Consider the following 24,422-nt stretch of genomic DNA (forward strand, 5'->3'; position numbering starts at 1 on the left):
TTTCCTATAAAAGCGGATGGTCCAGATGATCCAACATTTCAAAGGACCTCTGTTGGAGTTTCCTCTGAGTTCTATATCTAGTACAGTTTCAAGACTACTGGCTGAGATGAACAAGCCTCACAGAATATTCTAGTCAGGACTTGATCATAATTCTCAATTTTCTTTAGGTCCCCATAAGATGATCAGCACCCCCAATCAGCAGGAAGCAACCGAGAAAACTACGCCCACATTCCTAAAAAATGGATTATGGATGTTTTTCTTTGTTTAGAGTGTTGATTACCAGTTGTTATGGATAATGGTCTGAAAAAAAGCTAACCAAAGGAGATTAGATGGACAATTAAATAATGTAAATCATAAAGGAAAGTTAAGTGTATGTTATTAAATGCAAAAGGTTCTAAAGCTCTACGAATCATGTTATTCACGTAATGCAAAGTTCTAGAAAAATCAAAATTATGTAGAGAGTAGAAAGATCAGTGAATGCCAAGAACTGGGTGTGGTGTATGGGGAGAAACAGATGGGCAGAAAAATGAATATCGCACAAAAGGAACTTTAAAACATTAAAATACTCTATATACACTATTGTAGTGGATTAACATTATAATATATTTTCTTAGGTATATTTAATATATAACACCAAGAGCAAACTCTAATTTAAACTATGGGTTTCAGGTCTACTGAAATGTCGATGTAGTTCAAGAGGTACAGCAGATGTCCAGTCTAATGACTAAAGCTGACGAAAAGGAGGGAAGGAAGTACACGTGCAGAAGCAAGGTTTATATTGAACATGCTTGCGTATCTCAATTTTGATGTGAAACTTGCAATTTTAAGGTAGCTTTGTCAGGACTGGAGAGTTAATTCAGTGGATAAGAGCACTTACTGCTATACCAGATGACCCTGGTTCAATTCCCAGCACCTACAAGGTGGCTCACAGCTATCTGTAAACTCTAGTTCCAGGGGACCCAACCCCTTCACCCAGAAACACATGCAGGTAAAACATCAATGTATATAAATAAAAAACAAATAAAAGTAAATATATATCTTAAATATACTCTAGGTAATTATTATATAGAATACACTGTAGATAATTATTATATAAAATACACACAGATAAAAATGGGGTAATTATTAATAATAGCAAAATAGATAGTACTCTATGTTTTTCATAAATTTTCATTATGCCTGTGTTGTCAGCTTCTGCATGTTATAAGCTGTTTTTCTAAATAAGGACTCACTTTTATGAAAGAAAGTTAATATTTAAAGAATAAAGCACAGCAAGGGTAGCTTTTAAAGTAGAAATAACTGCTATCATTTCAATGAAATTTTCTATCTTCTCATAGTGCCTGTAAAATAGTCTTACCTTTCCCATCTTCATCAATCACTGGGAGTGGTCTGTTAGCTGGGTAGACAGAGGCAGCATATCAATGCGGTGGCAATGTGGCCTTTCAAAGGTACTTAACCTCGCCTCTGTGGTTCATCCTTATGACATTATATGGATCTATAATATTTACCATCTTAGCAATTTTCCAGCACACATTATTATCTATATATAGTTATAGTTTACTCCGTCTCCTCTTTATTAACTTTATTTGAGGTATTTGCTTTTTTTTAATGCTATTGTAGATTTTATCTCTAATTTCTTGATTTTGGATAGTTTGTTGCTACTGGATAGAAATGCTGCTGAATTTTATATTTTTCTGGCCTTCAAAGTTTTACCAAATACACTTATTAATTTTTAGCAGATGTCTTCGGGGCTTTAAGAAAAGATTTACTTCCTCTTTGAAGTTGAGGTACCTTATTTTTCTCTTAGCTGTGGAAAGGAGTCCAACGCCATGTTGAATAAACATGTTAAGAACTGGCATGTTTGTCTTGCTTCAGGTCTTAGAAGAAAATTTGAGATTTTTGCTAAATAGTGTGGCATTAGCTGTAATAATAGTGTAATGAAATTTTCCCATATTTTTCATTTGATGTGTTGAGATACAATAATTCTATACTTAATGTTGAGAATTATTAATTATGAAGGATGTTATTTTTGACATTTTTTTCAGCCTCAAAGGAGATGCTCACATAGTATTTATGCCTCATGTTGTGACTATGATTCATATTTATAAATTCACATTTATTAATTCTATTATTCCCATAATAAATACCACTTGATCATGGTGTTTAAATACACTGCAGAAAGGATAGCAAAATAGTTAATGTGTTATCCTTTTAATGGGTTGATTTTGACTTGTTAGCATTTTCTGAAGGATTTTTATTCATCTGTATCAGTCAGATAGTCCAAATTACTATGTGTCTCATTCTCTCTTTGTCTTTTTATTTCTGTATTTAGTGTCAGGGTAAAAAAAGTATGGAAGTATTTCTTCCTTTTTCAATTTTGTAATAATTTGTGATACATTATTTTAACCCTTTAAATTTGAGATAATTTCCTAGGAAGTTATCACTATAGTTTAGAACCTATGTTCAACACAGTTCAGCATTGGGGTCTCATGATCTTGTTTCAGGGTCCTCTGTAGTAGACCTGAAGCCGAGGTTTGAAGAGGCTAGCCAACAGCTTTGTTCCTTGAAGCTGTTCTGGTGATTCTACAAGCCTAGAGTCTGCTACAATAAGAGTTGCTCTGGAGGTTAGGTCTGGTATCTGGCTTAGAGAGAAAATCTAGGTCTACTATAGCAAGTCTTAGTCCTGTGCATACTGAAACATGATACATCAGGTATTCTCTGGAGACAGGGGTTTTCTTAGAACCAAGAGGGCAACCTTGGTCTTGGCCCACAGGAATTGGTCTGGAGTTTGAACTGCAGGAACTGACTGGGGCCATGTTGCTTGTGTGGGACAAGTGTAGCAGGGCTGGGCTCCATTCCGTCATATAGTGTCTCTCTCTAATTATGCTGCTGAGGCCAGGGAAGGGTGTAATGGATAAAGTGATTCTGCCATTCCTTCCTCCTCAGGTGCCCTTTCTTACATATACACTCATATGTTAGAATGAGTGCTGGAATCTTTCACCTACATTCTTTACTCCTGTGAACCTGTGTTTGTATTTGAGTAATTGTTCAAACTTGATCCGATGGCATGTTTTATTCACTCTATTTCAGATCTGAGTTAAGGCCTAGGGAGGCTTTGTGAGTAACGCTCTTCAATAAAGAAGTTTTGGAAACATTCATGGACTAGCACTCAATCACAGCCTGAACTGATAGAGAAAGCAATAGAACACGGAATGAGGAACTGCTTTACTTATATTAACTGGGAGCATGTAAGGTCAACTTGGAACAGCAGTTAGTAGCATTTTCTGTCAATAGCAGCTAGAAGAACAGCTCAACAAACACTGAAAATATCCCACAAATCCTATGGTGATGAAGAACAGTTATGAAGAGGCTTGAGTACCAAGGAACATGCAGGACTCCCCTCAGGAAATCTCAGTGTCAGAAACTCCTCAGTATGCTATTTCTTGATACTTGGCTGTGTTTCTTCAAATGTACATTTCAAAATACAAATAAAGTACAATTGGCATATTAGGTAGCTTATTTTATATAATAATTTTAGTAACTTTTGAGATTTTCCTATACATATTCAATAGATTTTGATAACATTCATTTTTATGTCTATCCTAACTCCTTTTAGATCCAATCCCTAACCTTTCACAACTTCCTATACTTTGAAAACTTGTTATGACCTACAGAATCCAATTTGTGAGACCTACTTAGACATGGGTATGGTTACCTAAAAGTGATGTGAGGTCCTTCTCTCTATGTGTTGCTTTTATTGTTTAATGAATAAAAATGCTAGCTTGAGCCTATGGCAGGGCAGAGCAGAGGTAGGCAGGGAAGACAGAATTGATTGCTGGAAGAAAGAAGGGCAGAGGAAGAGAGAAGCCAAGGAGCCATCAGAGACAGATACTGGGAACTTTAGCAGGTAAGCCACAGCCTCATGGCAATACACAGATTAATAGAAATGGGTTAAATTAATATGTAAGAGTTAGCCAATAAGAATCTAGAGATAATGGGCCAAGCAGTGATTTAAACACCGAAAAGCTGTGCTTCACTCTGTTATTTTGTGCCTAGAATTTCTTTGGAAGCTCTCTCAGATTCTATGTGAATTTACGTGGCCCAAGTTTATGTACCAATTTGTAGTCATTGACTGTTCATTCCCCCCTCCATCCCCCTGGCCACTCAGACCTGAAATAATTACACAAAAATTATATTATTTAAAATACTTCTTGGCCAATAGTTTATGCATATTTCTAGCTAGCTGTTATATATTAAATTAACCCATGTCTATTAATTCACTCTCTACACAGGGGAAGCCTACATAAGTAACTAACATTAAAGATGTTTGAAAATGGTATATGAAATATAATATTTCATAAGCTTCATATGTATGTAAACACACCATATGCATACCAATTTAATTGAACTTACCCTGCACAGAAACCATAGGTTATCCAATAAAAACCCCAGTGCCAGATATGGGCTACTTCTCCTCAAGTTATTGGTAAGGAATGTCCTGGAGAACTCCCAAACAAAACTGGTTATTATATTGTTTTTGGATACCTATCAGAACTTTGTGGTAAGACTCTATTGCTGAAGACACCACACACTTTGGTCACATGAAAATGAAGACAGGTCGATATTATATTCGAAGTGTCTTCCATGCTGGTTAGTTTTCATACTACCAGATGGTGCTGTATGAAGGATGTTATATATGATATATCAGTCTTATATAAGACTATATACAATCTTACAAAGCTGTGAACCTTCTGAGCCACAGTAACCACCATCATGGCAAGACATGTCTGAGGGTGTCATAGCAAGCAAAATGTTATGAGGATAAACAACTTCTTTCTTATTGGATATAAGTCCTATTCTACAAGAGGAAATAGCATATAATGCAAGTTCAAAGGACCTGGAAGTAAACCTACTGGCATTGTTTTTCAAAGGGGACTTAGAATCAAACTTCATTTAAAATATTTATGCTTCCAAACTTTATAAAACAAAAATCTTCCTAGCTCTGTCAACTCTACTTTTCTTTCTGCAGTCTTCTGTATTATACAGCCCTTTATCAGACATTTTGTTTCCACCCCAATGTCATAGCAGCTTGATTTCATGACTCCCATCAAGCAACACATTAAATGAAACAGTGAAAAAAAAACTCTTCCAATTAAAAAATATCAGTTGTATGAAAACAATGGATAATTTGTCAGCCTGAAGGGTTGGTTATATACTGTGAATTTCAATTTCATTTATTACTAAAGACTGCTCATGTTTTCAATTTGATTTCTTTTGTGCCTGACCTAATGTTTTTCTTTATCTTTTTGGTTGTTTTTGCTTTTTTGTTTTGAGCCTGCAGGACTATGCTAATTTATGAATTGTGAATAATGTGTTAAAAATGAATTACAATTTATTACAAGCAACTCATGGTACTTTGAGTTTTATCTAAACTAGAACACCAACAAGTAGAGATATTTGACACTTGTCAAGTCTCTATGGACTACTTATAAACTCATTATCTTTGATTATAGGTCTATGTGAGGGAAAAGTTTTATTTTATTTTAAATTGTTAGTGTTCTATGCATTGAGTTTTTCTGATTTCCTACCTCCATTGATTCTATTCGTCCTGCCATCATCTGTGTTATTCAGAGGATCATTTCTGGGCTGTTTCCTTTTCCCTCAGTCCTCAGAGGACTTTAACAGTATTTCCTCCCATCTAGCCACTTGTTAAATGTCAATCATAACTTACATGAAGTGCATGTGGAAGCGTCAAGTGTAACTAAAGATGCACAAAAAACCCCCCAAAAGATGGTCAGTATTTGCTTTCTTTCAATTGATTACCCATCCTGAGTTGGAGTGATTGTCAGTATTTCAATAAACTTCCTGCACTCTCTGACAAGAGAGTTAATGGATTTTTGGAATCTAGCATTAATATTTTTAAAATTGCTAAGAATCATAGTTTGATTCTTATTTAATAATCTGAGAATTATTTAATATTGCATATTTTTCCCATGACTAACACTTCAGTATGTGTCATTATGGATGATGAAACTATTTTGTACTTATATTAGAATTAGAGCAAAAAAGGAGGAAGACAATTAATAAATCAAAAGATATTCCAAAATGTACTATTTGATGAAGAAAAAGTATACATTGTTTGTTCAAATAACACAAGTAAAATATTATGAAAATCATGAAAGATTTCAAATAATAATAATCTCTGCCCTCATGACTACCAACATCTTAGGAGAGATAGAGAAACAATGAATACGGAAACTTTATTCTCTAAGGTGTTTTACTATATGAACACAGAAGACAAAATAGGTTGGATCTTTTCATTTTAAATATGAGGAATTAGCTTGTGTTGAATATGTACAGGTATCTCCTAATGGAAATGCAGTGTGACTATGAAAAGGAATGGAAGAAAGTACTGGAAAATGGTGCCAATGTTTTCTTTAGTTGCACCTGTCTAGGTCTCTATATTGACAATATTAACTAATAAAAGATAATAGTCAATACCATTACTGTGATCACTGGAATGAGAGGACAAGAGGTGACTAGATTCAATCTCGACATTTTAATATGTATGGGTTAGTTTTGTTTTTTTTTTTATTAGGTCCCTTGTCAACAGCATAGACGTTTTACCATGTGGGTATCTCTTAAGAGTATGTTCACTATTGGGTTTAGAGTCAAGGTGGATCTTCTGAGTAGAAATAACTAAAAAGCCTGAGGCTATGTGGAAGTAAAGCTCCTCAAAAACATGCTTTAAAGTGGATTCATTGAACTCAGTATTTCAGAGGCAATCATGGAATCCTCTTTTAGAAAAGGAAATGAGAGGTGTCAGTGCTGCAGAAATGGTTAAGGGGTTAAGGACATTAGCTGCTCTTCCAGAGGTCCTGAGTTCAATTCCCAGCAGCCACATGGTGACACACAATTAACTATAAAAGGATTGGAAGCCCTCTTCTGGCACGCAGGTATACATATATCAAGCACACAAACATAAAATATAAACAAATAAAATTAAGAAAAAAAGAAATGAGAGGATTGTTTACAGGCACTGGCATGAGATTAATTACAGTGCATTGAGTAAAACTTCCCAAACAATAACTGAAGAGAAATCGATCTGAGTTGACTTAAACAAATCAATTATTTGTGTTTTATTGTTTATATTAAGTTCATACACAAGAAATTTGTGTTTTTGTTATAGTATAAAACAAGAAACATGTTTTTATTCTATTACATGTTGCTAAGACTGTTGCTAAGTACTCAAGAAATATTTGTCATATATGAATTTTTAAAAAATGCTTCAGAGTTTCGGACTAAAGAAAATACTCTGAGAGGTGATTAACCAAGGGTCTTTGATTGGTTCATAAAGGGAATGGATGGCAAATTGCTGCAGAACAGTGCTATGACATTATTTATGGTGGTAGGAAAATGAGCTCCATAATTCTGTTTTTTGTTAATTCTTCTCTCATAAAATACATCCCAACCTCAGTCTTCCTTCTTACCAGTTCTTCAATCCCCACCTTCACCTTCTCTCTCCTTCAGATCCACTCCTCCTCTGTTTCACTTTAGAAAAGAGTAGACCTCCCAGTGATATCAACCAAACTCCACATAACAAAATGCAGTAAGATGAGGCACAGACCCTCATACAAAGGCTGAACTAGGCAGCCCCGTAGGAGTAACAAGGGACCCAAAAGCAAGTAAAAGAATCCGAGACAGTCCTGTTCCCACTGTTAGGAGTCCCCCCCACACAAAAAATCTCAACCACAACATATATGCTGAGGACCTAGTGCAGTCCCAAGCGATTGCCATGATTGCCACTTCAGTGTCTGTGAACCCCTATGACCCCTTGCTTAGTCGATTCTGTGGGCTGTGTTATCCTGGTGTTCTCAATCCCTGTGGCTCCTACAATTCTTCCTCCCCTTCTTCCTGCAGGGTTCCTTGAGCTCTGACTATTGTTGGCTGTGAGTCTCAGCAGTTGCCCGAGGAAGCCTTTCTGATGAATTTGGGTTAGACACTGATTTATGAGTACAGCAGAATATCAATAGCAATAATTTCATTGATGTTCAAAAATGTATCATTTTTACATTATTTTATCTTATTTTTGGCCAGTCATGTTTCTTTCTATCTTAGGTCCAGGTCATCCATCTTGTAGAGCCATTTTATCCAGATAGTGTCAGGCATGGGCTCCCTCTCATGCCCTGGGCTTCAAGTTAGATTAGTCATTGTTTGACCATTCCCACAAGTTCTGAGCTCCCATTGCCCCAGCACATTTTGCAGGCAGGAGAGGTTGTAGATTGAAGGTTTTATGGCTGAGTTGATGTCCCAGTCCCACCACTGGAATCCTTGCTTGGTTGGCTGGTTCAGGGCCCTTATCCTCCATTAGCAGGAGTCTTTGTTAGGGTTGCCCTCATAGGCTCCAGGAAGTTTTCATTGCATTAGTTTTTCACATTAACCCCCGACCCAAATGCTTCCTCTTTTCCAGTCATCTCTCCCAGTATTCTCTCCCTAATTCCTCCTGTTCCTATTCTCACTAACCCCAAGTCCACCAGCAAAATCTATTTCCCCTCACCAGGGAGATCTATGCATTCCCACTAGCGCCCTCATTGCTACTCTGCCTTTCTCGGTGTGTGGATTGTAGCATGATTATCCTTTACTTAACAGCTAATATCCACTTATAAGTGAGTGCATATCATGTTTGTGTTTCTGGATCTGTGTTGCTGGGAGAAATAGTTAAGAAAACTGGGTGTTCTTCTGGGGACCTGGGTTCAATTCTCAGAACCCAGTTACCTGTAACTGTAGCTCTAGATGACCTGACTTCCTCTTTGCTAGGCAATAGTGGCACATGTCTTCAATCTCATGACTTGGGAGACAGAGGCAGGCAGTTCTCTCTGAGTTCAAGGCCAACCTGGTCTACAGAGTGAATCCATAATCCTTGAGCAATCATTCAGATAATCAGACAACAGACTATCTAACCAGAAGGTTGCTTTTACAGATAATTTGTTTTGAACAGCATGAATATCTCTATTTGAAACTAATAACAGGGCAAACTAAGGATTGTCAAACGATTCTTATGATGAAGAAACTGGAGATGATGGTGCTAGGCATTAGATTTTCTTCTAATGAACTTTTCAAAATACTTTGGCACTTGTACAGAGTACATCCACCCATGAACATAATCCCAGCTCTTGGGAAGTAGAGGCAGGAAGAGCCAGCCTCATCTTCAGAGTGAGTTTGAAAGTACCTTGGGATACAAGAGACTCTGTATTAATTTTTTTTTTGTTCATAGATGAATTGTCAAATTGTTGAGGGGAACAAAAAGTATTTTAGTAATAAATTGACATATTTATAAATGTTGAGTTTATTATAAAGATAGATTTCAAAGTAGTGGAATAAATAAGTTTCTAAAAAGTTAAGCTCTAGGTCAATTGAATATCCAAATACAAAAAGTAATTATACATTTTCATTCCCTATACTATATTCAAAAACAAATTTAGTATAATAATAATAAGGATATCAAAAATAAATATTAATGCATTTAGAAAAGAACATATGAGGTTCTTCTTTATTTGGAGATATATAAATATAATAATGTGATGTGGGATTCACCTCTGTATGCTGTAGATATCATTGGTTAATACAGAAACTGCTTTGGGCCTACAGCAAAGCTATAGGGGGAACAGAGCTAGGCGGGAAAAATTAAACTGAATGCTAGGAGAAAGGAGGAAGAGTCAGAGAGAAGCCATGTAGCCCTGCTGGAGACATATGCCAAAACTTTTGCCAGTAAGCCACAGCCACATTGTGATACACATGTTAATAGAAATGAGTTAAATTAATATATAAGAGTTAGCTAATAAGCTAGAGCTAATAGACCAAGCAGTGATTTAATTAATACAGTGTCTGTGTGATTATTTTTGGGCTAAGTGGCTGGGAACCAACAAGTGGCCTCTCAACAACAATAATAGGCCTTCCAAAGCATAAAATATAACCATGATATATAAACAAACACAATGAAATCAGTGAAGTTGTTCAATAACAGCTTTTAAGTCACTAGTGCATAATGGCAAAAGATATTTTCAAACCACGCATCCCAAAGAATCTTTCTCCGAGTTTATTTAAAGAAATTGTACAGAGTATTATGAAAAATGATATATAATCCACTAGAAAGATAAGAAAATGTTTGCACAAGACATTTACAAAAACATAAATTATCTACCAATCACATGGTGGCTAAATCTTAGTTAAGAGGAGTGATTATTGGAATTCAAGTAAAATGTCATCTTACCTTACCATGATAACTGATATTTTAAAATACTGATGGAAATTATTAACAAAATATGAAGCATTTGAAATATTTCTAAGCTGCTAATGAATATGTAAATTTGTTAGGGATATTGACAGCAGCTTCTGAAGCTGAATATGTAACAAAACACTCAGCTTTCACTCATTGGTTAAATCATCAAGACAGGTACTTGTGTGTGTGACAACCATAGGCCAGAGAAGTAGTAAATGTATTGCGGTGCAATAAGTGGCGTATTAATTCATTGGAATGCTATGCACAATCAATAAAGGAGGAATACCATGGGGAGTGTTATGGAGAAAATTGACATATACTGAAATAAATGAATTGAAACACTGTGAATCTCTTGGTATAAAGTTAAGAACAAATTTTGGTGTCAGATTTCGGAATATGACTGAGAAATAGAGAGGAAGTATTTGATTATGATTTGGTGGGATAAGGCAAAAAGAGATTAATAAAGTACAGAGAATATACTATCTTAAAATTTAATTTTTCTTCCCCGTGTGTGCCCGTCTTGTAGTAATTCTGGTAACTCTTCAACCTTGCTTATATTTGAAGAAATTGATTGATTTTTGGCCTGGAACATGCAGATTATATTGTTTTTTTTCAGTCAAAATCCTTTGTGTGTGTGTGTGTGTGTGTGTATCTCAATGCTCAGCAATACAAGTCACCTATTCTCATAACACAAAGGAAGGTATTATTATTTATACATACCTAAACAATTTGTAAGCTTATATCTCATGCTTCAAAACAATTGGCATTTACCTATTAATGCCATCCTCGTCATTTTAGTGCAACTAAGGTGTAGAAGAGTGGTTTCAGAAAGACTTTCAACAGTGGCTGCGTCACATATGATTGCAAAATAAGCTTTTATGCAGGGGATTTTGACTGACTTTCTATTCTCAAAAGTTCATGAAGATTAATTACTACATACCTTTTATTAAGTATTGTCAGTCTCTGTCATTGGCCAACTTTTAACACTGAAGTAGTGTTTTTACTGTATGATATAAAGGCAGACTATGAGACTAAAGGATAGAAAACAGTCTGTGGTAAAACATGAATTACATTTCAAACATAGAAAAAGAATGTTTTCTTAGTTTGTTCAAAGTGTTAGAATAAAATACAGTGAATTTTATAGTTTATAATGGAGTTTTTGTTATTATGCTTTTGGAAGCTTGGAAATCTAAAACCGTGGTGTTGTAGAACCTGCATCAAATACTTTCTTACTATGTTCTCACTTGTTGGATGGGTCAGGGAAATCCTCAGACTCTCTTTTATGAGGGCATGCATTCTAGATGTGAGTTGTTTTCACAGCAAAATGATCTCCCAAAAGGTTTATGTCTTAAGTCATTACTTCAGGGATCAGGATTTTACATAGGACCCTAGAATGCCTGAACAGTCAGCCCATTACAAGCACGAAAATAACTTCTTCAGTTCGGAACACTCAAGTAGTTCATATGGTGACTGAGTTCATAGAATATTTAATTTCCTTTTCTTGGACCTGTATCCTTAATTAGTTGCACGATCACAACAGAAATGGTATAAACATTAATGTGAACATGTGACACTTGCTGGTATTAAATTCAGCATTAATAAATGCCAAAGAAAGAGAGAAACGTACTCTTATATTTGAGTCAAGCCTAGGGAATCCCAACTTGTTTGCCCTTTTTGACCCATGGAAGCCATATTATTGCTGATGGAACATAGCAACATGAAGGGAAAGAAGGAAACTGCATTACCCTACTTGCCGAGTTGTAGGCAGAGGAGGAAAGATCACTCAAATATTGTGGCTAAAATGATAAAGTGTTTTCACTCATCCTGTCCCTCTCAGTGAGCACTCTGGCATGCAGTTAGTTTAAACACTAGTCGCGTTTCTGCTTTATTTTGCTATTCCAAAATAGAAGACTTTGAGGAGATAATAGCATGTAAAATAAATGATAAATAATAATTCCACAGGCAAACAATAATGCCAGACTTTCTAAGAAGATAAGAAAGCTCTAGGCAAAAGTAATTAACAAATTAATTTCAACATAAAGTTTCATTTGCTAATTAAAAAATTTCTTTTTTGAGGGAAATATTCTGTTCTGAGCTTTTATGCTTAATCTTTCAATAGCAGATCATCTAGTTTTTCACGTCTCCTAAAATTGAAAAGTACCTAAAATAAGTTGTAAATATAACTGAGAAAATAATATATATCACATGCTGCATAAAAGTAACTTTGCCATTAAAATATAAAATCTCCAAAGCAAAGAAAAATGAAGTGACTAGTGTTTATTAGACGGGAGGGACATTGCTCTCTGTGTTCAATTCTTCTCTATTCAGAAGAGTCAGCATTTGAAACACCTTGAATGTCTATCAATTAATAAGTGGATAATGAAAACATGTTAGACTTACCCAGTGGAATATTATTTTGTTTTTAAGAAAAATGAAATTAGCAGTAGTGGATTTAGCTACCTTAATAAACAAGTATAATTTTAACTTCATTTTAATACTTATTTTTATATCCACAGGTAGGTATAACTCTCATTCATCATCAAGGAAGGTTCTTTTTGCAGTAATAGGTCATAGGACTGAAGGAAGAACTTATTACTGTTATTCTGCTAAATGGACACAGCATTAAACTAATTCATAGTGATTTATTGTTGTGCCCATATAGTACTGCATATCTCAAGCCTCATTAGAGAAGCTTATTTTTCAAAAAGATGAAAATTAACACAGCGACCCACAGTTGGTTAATGTACAGAGAATAAGAGACTGCATAGTTTTCAGCTACACATGGGGCATCTATATCATACCCCTCTCCCCAGTGCTCACAGATTATTATGGAAGATTGTAGTAGGGACAGTGGTTGATTACAGTGTTTTCAAACAAAGCGAAACAGGGAAATTGCACATATAAACTTTGGTTCTGCCAAAGGCCTGCATAAAATTAAGCCATACAAAATCCCTTTATAGACGGGAGAGGTAAGAATGAAATTCCTCACCTACTTGAGTAAATATTTGGAAATGATTACTTCTGGGAGTTGAAGAATTAGGTTCACTTAAGATTGTGATCCCCGGTATGTTAACCAGGGTACAGTGCAGGGTCACACCCAAAGATGTATGTGTAACATAAATTTGATTATATGGGTTTAAAAGCAAATAAGGATATAAAATTGGGTGAGTAGTTAAGGGGGGTTAGAACTAGATGAACTTGGAGGAAGGGGTTGAAAATTATTGAAAATATAGATTCTTAAAATAATTAATAAAATATTTTTTAAATTAATAAAGTAATGTGTGGAAGCATGTTTAATAAAAGCTCAGGGTCAGAAATTGGGGTTAAACATGAAGATCAGAAAAACAAAACACCCAGCCACTGGCCCTGATCTCGGCTCCAGTGTGAAATGGCGATCCTGCCTCCAAAAATCTCATTTTGAGATTTCTGTATTGTGTACTGAGAGCTGTTTCATCCCATTTTATAATTCTCTCTAGGCTGGGATTAAAGGTATGCACCGCCTGGTTTCTATGGCAACTAGTTGGACAACCAGGATTAAGGATGTGTGTGTTACCACTGCCTGGTCTGGAAGGCTGACCAGTGAGACTGTTTTACTCTCAGATCTTCAGACAGGCTTTATTTATTAAAATATAATTGAAATGCCACTACAGTGAGTTGACATTTTAAGAGAGATCATTAATGTTTTTAATTGGTATCACATTAAGAACGCAAAATCACATGTAAGCATCATAACTTGTTGAACTTAATATAACTTCAGAATATTTACCAGATGATTGCTTTGTCCTTTAAATACTTATTAAAAGCTGTTTCATTTGGGACTTTTTCTGTTTTACACAAAGTTTATAAAGTTTGGAAATCATTCACTGTGTCTAATCATCAATTTGTCTATACACCAACGAATAAGAAGCCAAGGTGGGTACAAACCAGTAATTTGTCAGGTATGATCTGTGGTGGAAGGGCGCTGTCTTCGAATTAGAAAACCAAATCTGATACTCGATACTCAATAGACAGATATTCTTTCAGAGTGGTAAGCATAGATGCCCGTATGTCTTTCACAACAGTTGAAAAGAATCGTGGGCCACTGTGAATACACACAGTGATCTTGGGAAATGCCTTTTCATCATTTACTTATCAAAAAGTGGAAGTGGTGTAGTAAACCAGATGGGAGAAAGATTAACTTTAAGGCAGCCACAATAAGCCAATGCCGTTGTAAAGAGACTGGTGGGTAAAACAACAGAATAGAGAACAAGAAGAAAGAAAGCACCTACTGTCTAATGTATGCATTTCCCCACCGATACAGCAGCGTATCTTGAGGAAATGATAGCAACAGGCATCCAGTGAAACTTAATATAAGCAAATAAGTAAATAAAATATAAGTGACTTTCTAACAGCCCTAAAGTCAAAGGTTTTGTTTGGTTGATTTTTGTCACCGACTTTTTAATTTAGATATGTAATGGATGCTGGGCACTGTCTCTTTTATTTTTGCATTTATAAAACTTCCCATGTTTTATTGAAAACTTTACTGTTCACACAATATATTACGACCATAGCTTCTCTTCTCTCAACTCCTCCTAGATCCTCTCGACCTCCATACCCATTTGATTCCATGCTCTTCTTTCTCTTCTCTATTTAGAAAACAAACAAACCATAATAAAAAGGAATACATACACACACAAATGCATAAAACATGTAATTGGAAACCATAATATATGATCAAAAGACCAGTAAGACAAAAAATGCTGAAACTAAATAAAATGAGACAAAATGTCAACAAAGTATCACAGAACTTGTTTTGTGTTGGCCATTTACTGCTGAGCACGGGGTCGTCTTTAATTAAATGTGGTTAATGAATTCATGGAGAGAGTACATTTTTTTTTCTTTGCAAATAGATGCCAAATGAAAATAGCTTCTCGGTTAGTGATAGGCATCTGTGTCCATTTTCTCCTTTTAGTACTGCGATCCTGTCAATATTTGGCTTCAAAAAACATGGGTAGAAACATATGCACCTTTGATTTCTTTAAAAATAAAAACATGGAACAGGGAACAAAATTTTGTTTTTTTTTTTCTACTTCAGCAAAAAATATGTATCTTTGCAGCTCTAGCTCTCTAAGGAATTCTCTTCTTTTAGTGACTTCCTTCAAGTTACCTTGTCCATTTCTTCAAAGCCAAGCTCAGCTCACTGGATGAGATTGAATAGGTTGTATTTTCCTCCTGCAATAGAATGTGAATTCCAGCAGGTCAAGAATCCCCACAGTGTTGAAATCACTCTATCGACAAAACTACTACATTTTGATAACTTCATAGTCTAACATGCTCAAAATTATAGCAAATGTTTTTATGGATCATTGCTTAAATATTTAATGGAGACATAGAAAAATAGTATGAATATTTTAGTAGGCAATACTTGAGGTGATCTATGAACCAAGTGATCTTTACAGCCAAGAGTAGGTACAATCCTAAATTACACAGAACAACATTATATCGTACAGGATGCTGTGTTGTCAAAAATAAGAAAAATATAGAAGATATTTTAGAATTATTATAGGAGGCTGAAGGTGACCATATATTTTTTCATATGTCATAAAATTCCAGAGAAGTATAGTTACATTTGTCATAGACACATGAATTTCTATATCTATGTTTCATTGTGTAGAGTACATATGATAAAATATACTGGTATTGAGATAACACAATTTATGTTTTTATGAATACAAGAGATTTTGTAGCAGTATTTGTGGAATAAAATAATACTAGAATTTTAAAATAATTTCTTTGATCTGAACAACAATTAGGATCATGGCTTAGTCTATGAGGGGCAGGGGCTGCCAAGCTTATAGACAAGTTTTCAGTGAAAAAAATCAAGCAATATTTTACATACACACACACACACACACACATATATATATATATATATATATATATATATATATATAGTAATAATGTTCTAGGTGCTTAGAAGATAATGATAATTGCCACAACTTAAACAATTATGCTTTGAAAATAAACTATAGGGTTATATATTGGTAATCTAACTGTAAATCTTATCTAAGAAGTGAAAAATAAGAACAGAGATCGTCCTGGCTTGCCTCTTGGATTAAGAAATCAATATTGGTTTCTCAATAATGGTTTGCATCTTCAGATGAGAACTTGTGATAGAGAGGGCAAATTGAGAGTAGGGAGAAGCTCTCCACTCTCAAAGCCCACCCCCAGTGACATACTTCCTCTAGCGAGTCCATTCCTCCTAAACTACCACAAAGGGCACCACCAACTGGGGACCAATTGTTCAAAGGCCCGAGGCAATGAGGAAGCTTTCTCATTTAAGCCATTGTGGTGCTAACTTAAACAAATAAAAATGAAATTTAAATCAAAGAAGTTTAGAAGAAAAAGAAATGTCAAGGTTTGATGATAACAAAGACACAAGGAGAATAATCAGATTATACCAGATTTGGGAGAATCAGATTAACTCTTTGATATGTAAAGTGCTATATTTTTGTTGTGCCCAAAATGTGTATTATGACAGAAGATGTGAAATTTTTTAGTGAAAATGTGAAGGAATGGACACAAGGATAAACACCACTCAAGCACTTAAAAGTTTCCCTAAGGATGTGACTGGTAAGCGAAAGATCACAGTTGGGAACTAGAGTGAAGATTTACAGAGCACCACCACATTAGTGACTGTGGCTCACTTGACAAATGGTGACAGTATGCTAGGATGTGAAAACACCTTTAAAAGACACATTCCTAGTTTATGAATAGTGTAAATAGAAAAAAAAGGGACTCAGCTCCATGTTTTATACTATCAGCAAAGGCATATATGAAAAAGGATACTATTTCAAAGGGTATGTTGAAGAATCGTTTTTCAGTTGAAAGGGATGAAAGGGAAATTTCCAACATTATGGTGATTAAAGTACAAGATACCAAATAGTACAGAGACATCATTAACCCTTAAAGTGAATTTCAACCACTTGTATTGAAAGAGTTTGATTTCACGGTGTTGACAAAATCCATCCATCAGATATAAACATGAAACACCTTCAGTAAGCTTAGGAAACAGCTAGGCACAAGAGACCTGCCAGACATATAAATACCAGCATATGGTATTTCAGACATTCACCATAAGAACTGCTTTTAAACATACTTTGACAAAACCTAGAAAAGATCTTGTATAGATAATTTATGAACACTTAAACAAAGCAATATTTTCTAGGAGTAAGGATGAATTCTCTTAGGATGTCTCAGAAAGACAGAATGTTTTCTGAGTGTAGTTCCCATAATGGCTGATCAGGTCAGAGCCTATATGTAAATCTTCGTGGCATTTGAAAAGACTTTCACTTCATCTACACTGAAGCTGTGCTAACAGTTGTACATATGGTAGCCTAGGACTCGTGAACAAAGTAATCATAATGGCTATAGTATGTTCATATATAGGAGAGGAATTTAAAAGATGTGGAAGATTGCTCAATAACACAGAAAATTAATGCAGATATTTCGGTTGTAATGCTTTATAGGAAATTCTGAACTCAGAATGGAAAATATCATGACAAGCCTAAATTATAGAAAGAAAACATAAGGTATACTTTAACCAGAACAAATATAAACTGAATGTTGGAGTCATTGGTTAGAAGGAATTATGGCAGAAATTGTATGGGGATGTTAAAGAACTTGATATCACTGGGACTCAACCTAGACTGATGACTTACAAATCAAGGGAGGTTACAATCTCAGCATCATGGAGGTTGGAAGAGGGCGTAGATCCAAGTGGTTGTGAACTGTCCAAGGTGGCTTCTACTCGTGAAACTCTAGCCTTGTGAAAGAATACCTTGTGCTCTTAACCACTGACACGTCTCTCCAGTTCCTGTTTAAACTTTGTATTTGTTAGCCTTGTATGATACATGGAGACTGTAGTATCTGTATGGCATAGGCTACACACAGAGGCCAGATAAGAACTTTGTGGAGTCCAGTGCTGTTCCTCCACCTTTATGTGAGTTCTAGAGGTTAAATTCAGGTTGCCAACCTTGTGAGCAAATACTTTAGTCACCCCAAACATCTCACTAGCCCATGGTTCTATGATAGGCCCATTTAAAGGAGGTACAATGAAGGATATGAAAAAAAATGGGGCATAAAGGAAATAGGTGGAGTATATTTTTTTGTTTTGCTTCGTTTTTATTGGAAGGGTATTTTTTTTTTAACAGAAGGAAATTAGCAGGGGAAAAGATGTTTTGACTGTCCATCATTCTCTAATTACTCTCCCAGGTGCTTTTAAAATATTAGATGTCTGTGGAAGAAATGGTGTTTCCATTCCCACAGGAGGTGGAAGTAAAAATACTATTTTACCAGAAGAATAAGATACTCAGAGGGGATTATTTCCGGTACATGACAAGATAGAATTTTATGAAAACTGAACTTCTCTGCAATGGTAGGATGTTCTGTCTGGAAAGCAGTATCAGTCACATCTCATTGGGCCATACCAAAGTTCCAGCAGAAGCATTTGCTGAGCTTGTTCTAAAACAATACCCATATTTGAAGGCTGAATTGTGAATAGCCACAAGTAACATCTTCAATCTTGAAGAATGTGAATGTCCAGAGAAAAGTATTCAAAGAAATAGAAGATAATTTCCAGTTCCCACTTCTGACCATGGTCATTTGGGGGGGGGGGGAGGAATATCTAGTAAAGTCCAAAGATAACCCAAAGAATTCCTTAACTTAATAGTTTACATTGGTCCCTTCTTGTCTGCCTGAAGGCTTGAAAACATAAAGCTTTGTAAGTGTAAATGGTATTCTTTGTAATAACAATATTTTATGTTTACATAGTGTTTATTTTGTGCCCTGATTACTTTAACTCTGTGGGCCCAATCATTCCCATGTGGTTTACATAGCATTGGATATGCTTTTCTTACAAATGGAGTAAGGCAGAAAGATTCAGGGCTCATAATTGGAACGCAGGGAAAAATAAGACACAAGAAACTGGGTTTGTAACTGTCTGTAACTAATATTTATTTTTCCCTTGTTTGTGTACAATCAATAAAAATTATCAAAATGCCAAAAGCATTAATAAAAGTAAAATTAGATGATGTCACAAAGGAAAGATAAATTTAATCATTTAAAATTTACAGCATATTATAAGTAGTTGGGCCACATGAATTTTTTTTATTCAAAGTCATTCTCTTGATATCTTCAGTCAGTTCTGTGGTCCTCCTTTCCATCTCAAGTTGGAGACAGTGATATGGTTTTTTTCAACACTCTAAGGTTTAGGGATGGTGCTCTGCCAGTGTGGACAGACCTACGGACTTGAGCAGTTTGCATCTGAAATGTCTCCCACAGTGCTTGTCCATGTGGTCCCTAACTGGTGACATCTTAGGAGGAAATGTTGAACATATGGTATGGACTAAATTGCAGAAATGGGGCTCTGGACATTGAGGTGCACCTTGATGTATGTCTTCTTCTGATATTGTTCCATTTTTCTGTTTCATAATTCATAAAGATGTGAGGTATTGCTTCAGCACACTGCCAAGGACTAAGCAGCCAAGCATGCATATTTACCATGATGGGCTTCCTTACTGAAACCTAAATTAATCCTCCTTTGATGTTGCTTTGGCCAGGGATTCTGTCATAACAATGAACCGAGGTAGCAAAGATGACGCTAAGAGAGACATGCATGGATCTGCCTCGGAAGGGGAAAAAAGACACGAACTGCTGAGTAAATTGGGAGCATGGAGGGCAGGTGGAAGGTGAAAGGGGGGAGGTAATTTATAGCACATTCCTATCCAAACAATTAAAATGAGGAGGATTTAACTTTTAAAAAATCCTTAAAATAATTATGAATACAATGACACAGTCTCACCCATCAATGAGGACAGTAGCATTACCCAGTGAGTTTTCACTTGTCTGGTAATTCACAGTTGCTGCAGATGGATGGATGCTAAGCTTAGATAGGTAACCACAGCACAGAGAAACTCCATTGAGGAACACAGGATCAAGGATTTCTAATGACTCAGAGCCCCTTCAGACTAGATGAAGTGATTAAAGCTTTGGATGCTTCTTGGGTTCAAAATAGACATAAGATTTGTCTGACTCTGGATTCTCCAGGGCAATAGGACCAGTAGAACACATCTATAATTGCAAAAAAGGTGATTTATTCAGTGATCTTAAATTACTGGAAGCTGGATAGTCTCACGTTGGCTGTCTTAAAGATAAAAAGTCAAGGGAAATGGTACCCAGTCAACCCAGGGGATGAGGGGTTTCAGAATAAGTAGGCAATGTAGCCTCAGCCCCCAAACAAGACTGAGTAGGCAGAATCAAGGAGACACAAAGTAACTGCTGAAGGAAACAGACACTGGAACCTTACCCAGTAAGCTGCAGCCTCACGACAATACACAGAATAATAGAAATGGGTTAGTTTAAGATATAAGAGCTAGCTAGAAAAATGCCTGAACTATTGGTCAAGAAGTTTTGTAATTAATATAGTTTCTGTGTGATTATTTGGGTCTGAAAGGCCAGGAAACAAAAGAGAATTCTCAGCCTACACAACATAGAAAGTTTGACTGAGGCATGTTTTTTTCTTCTCTTCTTCTTTCTTTCACAGTCCTCCTTATCTCTATTTTTTTTTGTGTGTGTGTGTGTGAGACAAGGTTTCACTATCCAGCCCTAGTTATCTTTGAACTCACTATCTTCCTGGGATTTGAGATGTGTGACATCATGAACACTGTGTGTTTGTTTTAACAGCACAAGTTTTGATATCACAAAATGCAGTGCACTGCGCCCCCATCTGTGCTCTATTCAATACAGTTCACGAGCTTCAGGCAAGGGGCTGGAGGTTGAAATACACGAACACACAGAGACAGACAGACACACGGATGTCTAATCACTGGTAATTATCCCTTTATTCAATAACAACATGACGGCTTATATGCCCATCAGTCAAGTGGGCCAACAGGTGAAAACTTTATCCTCTGATCCTCAAGGCAAGGCACAGCTTTTAGTAACTCTAATCAGAAGGCTCTATCAGGGAAGAGCAGCTGAAGGCTAGGACTCGAAATGGTCCCAACAATAAAAGAACATGTCTGTGAACAGTCTTACATATGTTTTCCCTCTGTATTCTATCTATGTCCTGTATGGAGAAGAAAAGTAAAGAACTGTACAGTAAGAGATCACTGACTTCAAGAAATTTTAATACCACATGAAAAGCAAAAAAATAACAAGGTGTCTTTGTGTCCTTTGATATACATAAAAACCAGGAACAGGAGCCATGTCCTATCTTTTTATCATCTAGCCTCATCTTTATCTCTTAGTAGATTGGTTCAATGCCTTCATGAATATGACAGATGAAAGTTGTCCATATGTAGTGTACCATACTCAGAGTATGACAGCTTCAGGTTGCCTATGAGCAGCGTTCTCATTCTAATCATGGCAGCAGCTACCCCTTGTCCATGTACAGCATTCTCGTTCTCACCCTGAGGAACTTCATTCTTCTGTTCATACGTTGAATAATATTGCCTTAATAGATTTATTCCCACCCGAACTGGATATGTAGTTGGTTCTTATGTAATATGTCTTCTAGCTTTCCTGTTAATAATTTTTCTATTTTTTTTTTCTAAACTGAAGTAGAGGTTCATTCAGTTTAAGGTCTTGGCTTTTTGTTTCATTGATTTTTCTGTGCTGAGCTCCTAATTTTTTTTTCAACTAAATTCTGACTTAATTTTTTGCATTAATTTTCTTCAACTCACTTTGCATTTAATCATCTGTCTTTATATAGCTCTGTAAGGTGTAATCTTAGCTGGTTTATTGTTTTCTAAACTTTGTGTTTTGTGATATCATTTCCCTGTAAATTATGTTTTACTGACCCCCCACTGATTTCTGCAAATTATGTTTCCAATTTTTTCAGTTAAAAATTCTTTTAAATTTCCTCTTGAAAGTTCCCCTTTGATCCACATATATCTAGAAGTGTTGCTTATTCTCCACTTATTCCTGATGCAGACTCCAATTTTGTCGCACTCTGGTCGAAGAGCAGATATTGTAAAGGTTCAACTGTGTCTAATGCTCAGAGCAAGGTCTATCACAGTGACTGTTCCACGTGGGCCTGAGAAGAATGTGTGTTTTGTGCTGTTGAATGAAGAAGTCAATAGATGTCAAACACATCCAGTTGACTGATGAAATTGCTGAGTTCAGCTGTGTGTTTACCAATTTTATGCCTGATAGAGCTGTCTGTCTTTAGTTCGCATTTCTACTCAGATATCCCCTTAAGCACCCTTTCTCTACCGTGTCACGGAATCCTGAAATACAGCAGAAGATTTACATGTTCCACATGCCTCTGATTGTTCCTAAAGATAAAAAATAAAATCATCTCAGCAAAAAATATAAAAACATAACAGCCCGCCACTGAGAAAACAATAAAACACAAAACAACAACAACAACAAAATGTTAGACAGTATTTCCCCAAGAAACCCTTGGGAATTAAATAATGATGACCTGTACGAAAGTAACACAATAGAAAATTAATCTTTTTAATCAAAGCTATTATAAAATTTATATTTTCATATAACAGATGTCTTGTGAGAAATCACATTATCTTGAATTATGCCAAAAAATTAGGAAATTCTGTCCCACGTGCCCTGTTCTGATTTACCTCCAGTTGGAGACTCTGTGTGTGAGAGCATCACTCTCCCCTTAGAAGAGCTGCATCACAGCTTGTGTATGTCACACCTTCTTTGTTATTGATGCGATCAGAGTTCTATGGGATATTGATTTATGAAAGTCTTTCCTCGATTCTCTGTAGTTGGCCATTAAAATCGCCTTTCACATTTGTCTCCACAGACATCTTCAGCTCAAGTGTCCTCAGGAAGGATGTGTGTCTGCATATTTTCTGGGTGATCTAATGCTGACTGTTGACACATAAATCAGAGCTGTTATCAAGAATAAAGTTTCCATGTAAGTTCTGTGCCTTTAGGATTCTGCAGTCACTAATATACACGGGCTGTGTCTTTATTTCCACAGCATAAAGGATGGGAAAGATGACCATGGTTTCCTAACCCCCATACCACTAGCCCTACTTCTTTCCTCTTCAGTGTATTTTACCTCCAAACCTGGGGAAATAGTCAGGACAATGGTCATTCAGTGTGCTGTTTTTGAATCTGGGAATGAAGTAGGGGATTTGGGGATTATTCTCTACTCCTTGCTCTGGAGCCACAAAAACCTGAGTAAGTAGGTTTCTCTGGACAAAGACAGAGAAAACTGTGACTGTCAGTATGAGAAACGGTGATTTGCGACTCAAGTGGCAGTCCATTTATGGGTCAGGTTGACATTGGTTCCTCTGTCATGCTCCCATCACGCTTTAATCTTTAGATAGAAAACTGAATATTAAAAGTGATTTTTTCATTATCTCACAAATTGTTTCAAAGTAGAATTTAATTCACCAAACCTGAGTGGCTGTAACCGTGAGTCAGACACAGCACTGCACAGCCTCCTGCATACCCCTGCTGCTGCTGGAACAAGGATATCCTGTTGACAGAGGCCGCTCCTTCATTCCTGGCCACCCAGATTCAAAATAACCACGCAGAAACTCTATTAATTAAATCACTGCTTGGCCTATAAGCTTCAGCTTCTTATTGGCTAGCTTTTACATCTTAAATTAATCCATTTACATTATTTTATATTTTACCACAAGGCTTGTGGTTCACCGGCAAGGTTCCAACACATCTGTCTCCTGCAGCAGCTACATGGCGTCCCCCTGACTCTGCCTTCTTTCTCCTCCTCTATCTGCTTGGAACTCCTGCCTTGCTCTAGTCTGTGCTGAAATAGGCCCAAAGCAGCTTCTTTATTAACTAGTGGTATTCACAGTATACAGAAGGGAATCCCACATTAGTGTCCCGTAGGCTCTCTATTGTGAGGTCTCCTGCACACCCCTGCCACTGTTGGAGTCAGGGTGTCCCTGTAGGGTCTCTGTTGTGTGGCCTCCTGCACACCCCTGCTGCTACTCAAGTGCAGAAGCCAGTACTTTGTAGGGTGTCTGTCTTTTTTTCTGTCTCTAGCACACCCTGACCCACACACATAGATACTAGCTGTCTATCTCCAGGACCATGGGGAGTGGATTCTACTGACCATTTGAGATGGAAAAGGGAGTGGTAACTGGGAAGGATGTATGTGAGA

This window comes from Microtus pennsylvanicus, chromosome 4 (genome assembly GCF_037038515.1).
Source record: "Microtus pennsylvanicus isolate mMicPen1 chromosome 4, mMicPen1.hap1, whole genome shotgun sequence".
In the NCBI taxonomy this organism is placed as follows: Eukaryota; Metazoa; Chordata; class Mammalia; order Rodentia; family Cricetidae; genus Microtus; species Microtus pennsylvanicus.